This window comes from Arvicola amphibius, chromosome 4 (genome assembly GCF_903992535.2).
Source record: "Arvicola amphibius chromosome 4, mArvAmp1.2, whole genome shotgun sequence".
In the NCBI taxonomy this organism is placed as follows: Eukaryota; Metazoa; Chordata; class Mammalia; order Rodentia; family Cricetidae; genus Arvicola; species Arvicola amphibius.
Window position 1 is genome coordinate 122,404,242 of NC_052050.1, and position 7,703 is coordinate 122,411,944.

Below are 7,703 nucleotides of genomic sequence, written 5' to 3' on the forward strand. Positions count from 1 at the left end.
GGATGACACATGTAATGAACATGTACAATTTGATGGGAAAGCACTCATGAGTCCGCACTGTACACAAATAACTACAGATAACTGGTAAAGCTAGAAACAGGAGAGGTGGTATTATACATATAAAATAAAATCGATAAAATAAGTGCTTACAAATAGGAGTTCAAAACTGATTTTGAAAATTTATGCCATTTTTCAAACCTGACTTACACTAACAAGGTTGTATTGTATAATTTTAAGAACATGTGCAATAATCACTTTTATTTTGATAATTTGCATGAAGTTAGTTTACTTCAAATTTTTCTAACTGATTGACAATTTTTATATTAACTAAATTAAAATACCTATGTGCCTGGGTTTCTTGTTTTTCCATATAAAGTTGATTATTGTCCTCTCAATATGGAGAGGGAGCCTGAAAAGGCCAGTTCCTATAGCCATACTGATGAATTTCTTGCATATCATCATAGAACCTCCACCTGGCAATAGATGAAGAAAATGACTGAGCCCCACATTGGAGCACCGGACTAAGCTCCCAAGGTCCTGATGAGGAGCAGAAGGAGAGAGAACATGAGAAAGAAAGTCAGGACCGTGAGGGGTGCGTTCACCCATGGAGACGGTGGGACAGAACAAACGGGAGACCACCAACTCCAGTTGGATTGGGACTGATGGAACATGAGACCAAACCAGACTCTCTGAATGTGGCCGACGGTGGAGGCTGACTGAGAAGCCAAGGACAAAGGCACTGAGCTTTGACTCTTCTGCATGGACAGGCTCTGTGGGAGCCTTCTCAGCTTGGTTAATCACCTTCCTGGACCTGGGGGGAGTTGGGAGGACCTTGGTCTTAACATAGAGTAGGGAACCCTGATGGCTCCTTGGCCTGAAGAGGGAGGGAGGAGGGGTATGGATGGAGGGGAGGGGAGGGAAGGGTGAGGAAGAGGGGAGGAGGTGGAAATTTTTAAATATAAAAAAATAAACCAAAAAATACCTATGTGCATATTTTTTACCACATGTGAACGATACATTTCAGTTTACTTTCAGTAATATTTTAAAGATATTTTTTATATACAATCATACCCAAAGTCAAGTTTTTGTAACATAGATCAGAGTTGTGAACTTCCTTCAAAGTTGAAAAAAATATATAAAGTGCGTTACTGTGCATTTTTGTCTACAGAAGATGTAAGGAAATACTAAAATATGTTACCAAACTGATTGTTTTTTGACAGCATATCTGAAAGCTCTAGCAATCATCTTTTAGTGATCTTTATATAATAAGGAACAGTGTTTATAAACAGTGTTTATTAAAGCAGAGAATTCTCCAATAACATGGCAGAATTGTCTTTCCTTTTTTTCAGCATTGTGCATTTTACTTAAATTCTGTGTTTAAATATATAGCTATAATTTGTGCTATTTGCTTGATATTTATATGTATTTTCTGATATAGATATTATTATGATAATGGGTACAGACCTAAACAGATAACGCTCAACAGAGGAACCTTAAATGGGTGAAAGACACTTAAGGAAATGCTCAGCATCCTTATCCATCAGAGAAATACAAATCAAAACAATTCTGAGATTCCATCTTCCACCTGTAAAAATGGCCAAGATAAAAAACACCGAAGACAACTAATGCTGTCAAGGATGTGGGATAAAGGGAACACTTCTGCATTCCTGGTGGGAGTGCAAACAGGTACAGCCCCTTTGGATAGCAGTATGGTGATTTCTCAGAAAATTAGGAAATAACCGTACTCAAGACCCAGTAATACTACTTTTGGGTATATACCCAAAGGATGCTCAATTGTATCACCTTGACATGCACTCAACAATGTTCACAGCAGCATTATTTGTCATACCTATAATCTGGAAACAGCCTAAATATCCTTCAACTGAAGATAAAAGGGAAATTGGTACCTTTACACAATACTGTGTGAGTACTACACAGCAGGGAAAAAAAAAGACATCTTGAAATTTGTAGGCAAATGGATGGATGTAGGAAGCATCATATTGAGTGAATTAACCAGGACCCAGAAAGACAAATATAATATATACTTATTCATATGTGGCTTTTAGACATAATGCAAAGAAAAACACAATTCACAATCCCAGAGAACTCAGATAACAAAGAGGATCCTAAGAGAGACATATGTGGATCTAATCCACATGGGAAGTAGAAAAAGATAATATCTCATGAGTAAATTGGGAGCATGGGTATCAAAAAAAAAAAGGCTTAAAGGGGAGGGAAGTGGAAAGGAGGAGAGTGGAGAAAATATATATAGCTCAATTAAAACAATTAAAAAACTAAAATTATAGTTGGCCTGTTTTTGCTGTAGTTTCATGAGCATAGGTAATGAAATATTACATAGATGTATATTTGTATTTGACTTTTAATCAAGTATAGCATATTGTATTTTCAAATTCTTTTAAGAATTTTACCATTTATGTTTTTGTTTGTGTGTATGACACATGTGTACAATAGCCCATAAAGCCAAAGAGCCTGTTGATTTTCCTAGCACTGGTGTTACACTCAGTTGTGAACCAAAAAATACGGGTATTAGGAGCCAAATTTGGAAGAGCAGGAAGTACTCTTAGTTGTTGAGCCTCTACAAAATGTATGTTAATGGTGTGAGTTATTTTGAAATTTATTGTTCAAAATTAAAAACTGCAAATCCTCGGGACCAAATGACGTATACAAAGAAGGAAAGTAAAACTCGTGAAATAAGAATGGAAGCTCGTTTACACTTAAATTTGACCCACATGACACCTCTCAGGTGTGGTTGCTGGAGCTGTCTTTCTTTTCTCTACCTGCTTTTACAGGCTACGCATTAAGCCTTCATGAAATAATAAAAGTAAGTTATTTCAAATATAATAAATGATTTTTTGTTTTTATTTTATTTTAGAGTATCCAGAGTTATTCAGTAATCTGACGTTGAATATATTTCAGTAAGTCGCTTTAAAAGTGATTCAATCACTTTTGCAATGCTGGGGAAACATTTTTCTCTATTTTCATGTGGTTTTTAAATGAAAATTCACAGTGGCTTAGGGCAAAAAAAATACATAAATGAAATGTGTAGATAAGTGAAGAAAAAATTCAGGTTAAAGCAAGAAAAATATGGCTTGGAGTCCCAAGTTCTCTTTTATTAATAAAATAACGATGTGATTGTTGTAACTAATTTCTTTTGTTTCAGGTATCATCATTAAGAACACAAATATTCCCAGTATAAGACACAAGATAATCTGTGAGTTTATAAAAAGATTTAGTCCGTTTGTGAAGAAAATAATATGTTTATTTTAAAGTTATAAGAGAATGTGTTAATGTATGCTCAGTTTTTATAAAACAGTTTTTATTTTTGATTTTTAATTGTTAAAATAGATGACCTTATATGATGATTGAATTTCCTTCTCCACTTTTTTTACATTTTAAAGTAAAATTGAATTACATCACTTACTCCCTTCCTTCTTCTCTCTCCAGTCCCACCTAGGTCTGCCCATCCCGCTCTCAAAATGGAAAACCTCTTTTCTCTTTCATTATTTCGTCAAGTCCCTTCATACATATGTGTGCACAGAGATATATACATACAACATATGTGCTGAGTTGCTTATTTGTTATTTATGTGAATATGGTTTCAGTGCTGACCACTTTATACTGAATAACCAATTAGGAATCTCATCCCTAGAAAAGGCCAATTCGAACTCTCTTAACAGTCGTTAAACTATAGTTATTTGCCTAGTTGTGGTACTCTGTGAAATCTCTCCCTTTGATGTTAGTGTACCTATTGATATTGTCATCATCTAGATCTCATCTATGCAGATATTTCTAGGAGAGGCTATTTTATAGCAGAATCGCTGATACTCTGCCTCCTCTTCTGCTATGTTTTCCTGAGCCACAGATGCAGCAGCAGTAATCTTGATTTATCATTTTGGGGGTGCGCATCCCATGACCTTTGAAGTTTCTTTCATAAGGGCTCGTCACTATACTTTTTTGTGGGTTTAAGGTTAATTTTTAGAATGTAATTAAAAATTATGCTGGTCTAACAAAATGGCAGAAGTAGATCCCTTTTTTAAGGTCCATAATCTCATTAGCACTGGGAAGCTGAGTAGGTTTTTACTGGAAATTATTTACCTCCTGTCGAGTGGGTCTTCAATTCAATTAGACAGTAACTGATTACTTCCAACATGTGAGTCTCACTTATTGTGAGATACATTTAATAGGTATCTTGTCATACTAATCATTGCTGTGGTTGAAAAATTGGCTTCCCTGCTTTGTCAGCATGCTTAGTATCTTCTGGTACCATGGAAGCTAGACCAAAAGAACAATGCTTTCAGGTTTGATCCAGCTCATATCATCTGAGTAATGTCCTAAGTGTTTGCTATCTTTAGCAATAAAGACTTACATTTAACCTCTGAGAGGCAATTTAAAAAATAATAATCTATATTTTGTTTCAAATTATTTTAAAATAATTTTTATGTACGAGTACTATTTTAAATTACAAATTTATGGTTTTTTTTTTACTAATTCAGAATACCAATTAAGAAATTCCACTAACCAATAGTACATTAAGGTATCAAATTATCTATTGTTGCATATTTGATTAATGACTGGTATCTCAGATACTTCTGAATACAACGATCTACTACTAGTGCATAGAAAGCTATATGATAAATATAGATAAATATTGTCAAAGTATACTAACTGATGAAAATGTTTTCAAATCTATTTTTGAACTTTATTATTTAGTTTTAGAACATACTAAGTATATTTTTGTACATTATTTTTACCAAAGTTCTTATCTTAATTAATTTACATGACATCAACAAGCAGAATTAAGTATTAATTGCTACATTAGTTTTAATGTTTTCCTTGAAATTCATTGCTAAGTGTAATTTTCTATTCACTGGGGTATATTAGGTTATTAATATAACTGCCATTCCACAGCAATATTCAGTGTACACTGGCCAATTAGCCCATATTAAAGCACAAATTCATAAAACATCAAGTTTCCAATCAATTGAGCATTTAATATTTTTCTGTATCATAATGTAGTAAAGATTCTACCAGTACAACATGCAAAAAAATGAAAGCAGTTTGATTAATAAAATGTAGAAAAACAAATTCAAGACAAGAAAAGTGAGTAAAATTAAAAATAAAATAAATAAGCTACTAAAAAGAACTTAATATTACTAGAATTGAAAGACTTCAACAAGTAATTCTCAGACAAATATTAAGAAAACTCATAAGTTAGAAGGTTAGAAATTTGAAAAACATACCAGTAAACATATTGGAGGCATTGCTATGATTGTGTTATTTGCAAACAAAATTAACATCTAAGTGAAACTATTTTCAAATAATTGTATCACAAAACAAACATAAGTAATACAACAGTGGAAATCTGCCTAGCAAAATACATTGTCTTAGCTGTTGTTTCTATTGTTATCAGAAGCCATCATGATCAAAATCAACATGAGGCCGGGCGGTGGTGGTGCACGCCTTTAATCCCAGCACTCAGGGAGGCAGAGGCAGGCGGATCTCTGTGAGTTCGAGGCCAGCCTGGTCTACAAGAGCTAGTTCCAGGCCAGGCTCTAAAAAAGCTGCAGAGAAACCCTGTCTCAAAAAAAAAAAAAAACACAAAACAAAACAAAAAAAAACCAAAAAAAATCAACATGAGGAGGAAAAAGTTTATTTCAGCTTGCGGTTTTATATAATAGTCTCTCACTGAGGTAAATCGGGGCAGGAACTTAAACACAGCAGGAATCTTAGAGCAGGAGCTGATACAGAGGCCATAAAGGGATACTGCTTACTGTCTTATTCCTCAAAGCATCTCAGTTTACTTTCTTATAGTACCTATGACAATCATTCCAGAGCAAGAATAACCTAATTAAAATCCCAATTAATTATTGTATGGATACTTGAAGTTGGTTTTAAAATGATAAAGTGAGATAATGCAATGTGAAATAACAAACAATTGTACTTCTTGGTATTTTTTTCAGAAAAGTGAAAAGTTATGTCAACATATAAAATCAACATGGGAAAATCTGTTAGATTTATTCATAATCCTCAAAATTTGAAGCAAACATCTCAGACCTCAGTAGAAGCAAGAATAGTAACTGATTTGTCTTCTGAAAGCAGTATTTTATTTAATGTTAAATTTAAATTACAGCTGTTCATTGCTGTCCGATTCACAACAGCTATGCTGTTTAATGTCCCTCAACTGAGGGTTATATATTAAATTATGTCAAATACATACATGGATGTTAACTTTTTGTAAGAAATGAAATCACAAAATTTATAGGTAAATGAAAGGAAGTGGGAAATGTACAAATTGGGGTCACAGGGCCAAAATAAGAGAGTACCATATGTTAATTCTCATCTAAGGGTATTTTAGTTAGGGTTTCTGTTGCTGAGAAGAGATGTCATGATGATGATAACTATTATAAAGGAAAACATTTAGTTATGGTGGCTTATCACAGTTAAGATATTTAGCCCATCATTTTCATAATGGGAAGCAAGGCCACATGCAGGCAAAATGATGCTGATAAGGACCTGAGAATTTTTACATCTTAACTCAAAGGCAACAGGAAGTAGTCTGTCTCACTATGTGTGGCTTAAGCATATATGATATCTGAAAGCCCACCTCCACAGTGACATACTACCTCTATCAAGACCATACCTACTTCAACAAGGGTTTGCCTCCTAATAGTGCCAATCCCTTTGGGGGCCATTTTCTTTCAAACCACAAGAGAGGGTCCTGATTTCAGGTCTGTGTTGTCAGGGTTTCTGTCCTGCCCAGTTATCACAATTGTTAAGTCCCAAAGAAATCACAAAGAGGTCTATGTTCGTTATAAACTGATTGGCCCATTAGCTCAGGCTTCTTATTAACTTATTTAACTTATATTAGCCCATTATTCTTATCTGTGTTAGCCACATGGCTCGGTAACTTAGTCAGCAGGATAGTCACACCTTGCTTCTTCTGTGGCTGGGTCATGGACTGCAGAAGGAACTTCCTCCTTCCCAGAATTCTCCTGTTCTCCTTGACCTGACTCTACTTCCTGTCTGGTTGTACTGCCTATACTTCGTGCCTGGCTATTGGTCAATCAGCATTTATTTAAAATATAATTGACAGAATACAGACCATGGTCCCACACCATGTCTGTTTTTATGTGTTTAATCTGGAGCACAGGTTAGATACAGTTACAACCTTCTCTAAAAGTATTAACAATCTTTGCTTTTATTTGAATTCAAAAGGTTTTCTGTTATCCAAGAAGCTTTTTCACAAATTTCACTGTTCAATTAAGAGACTATTACATAGAGTGATCATGATTTATAAAAATCAAGCCTAATTTTAAAATGATTTAATTAATTTGAAGACAAAACTGATTGGGAAATAAGGTACAAAAAAGATAGTACTGGCATATAATTGATAACTAAATGGCAAATGATTGCTTTAAACAGTAAACATAGACACTTAAGGACAGAGAAACAAGAGGTTTTGTTTTTGTCTATTTACCTGATCCCAGTACATTGAAAACTGGGTCTAGATTCAAGTCAAGACTAGGTGAGCTATGCAACTTTACACTTAAACTTTTCACAACCTAAAGAGTCTGTTGAAATTTGACAAAAAACTGAACTTTACTTAGTAAAAAGGACACTGGCAATTCATAAAGTCATCCATTTGCTTCTGTGATGTGTTTGAAATATTTATCACATCTGGC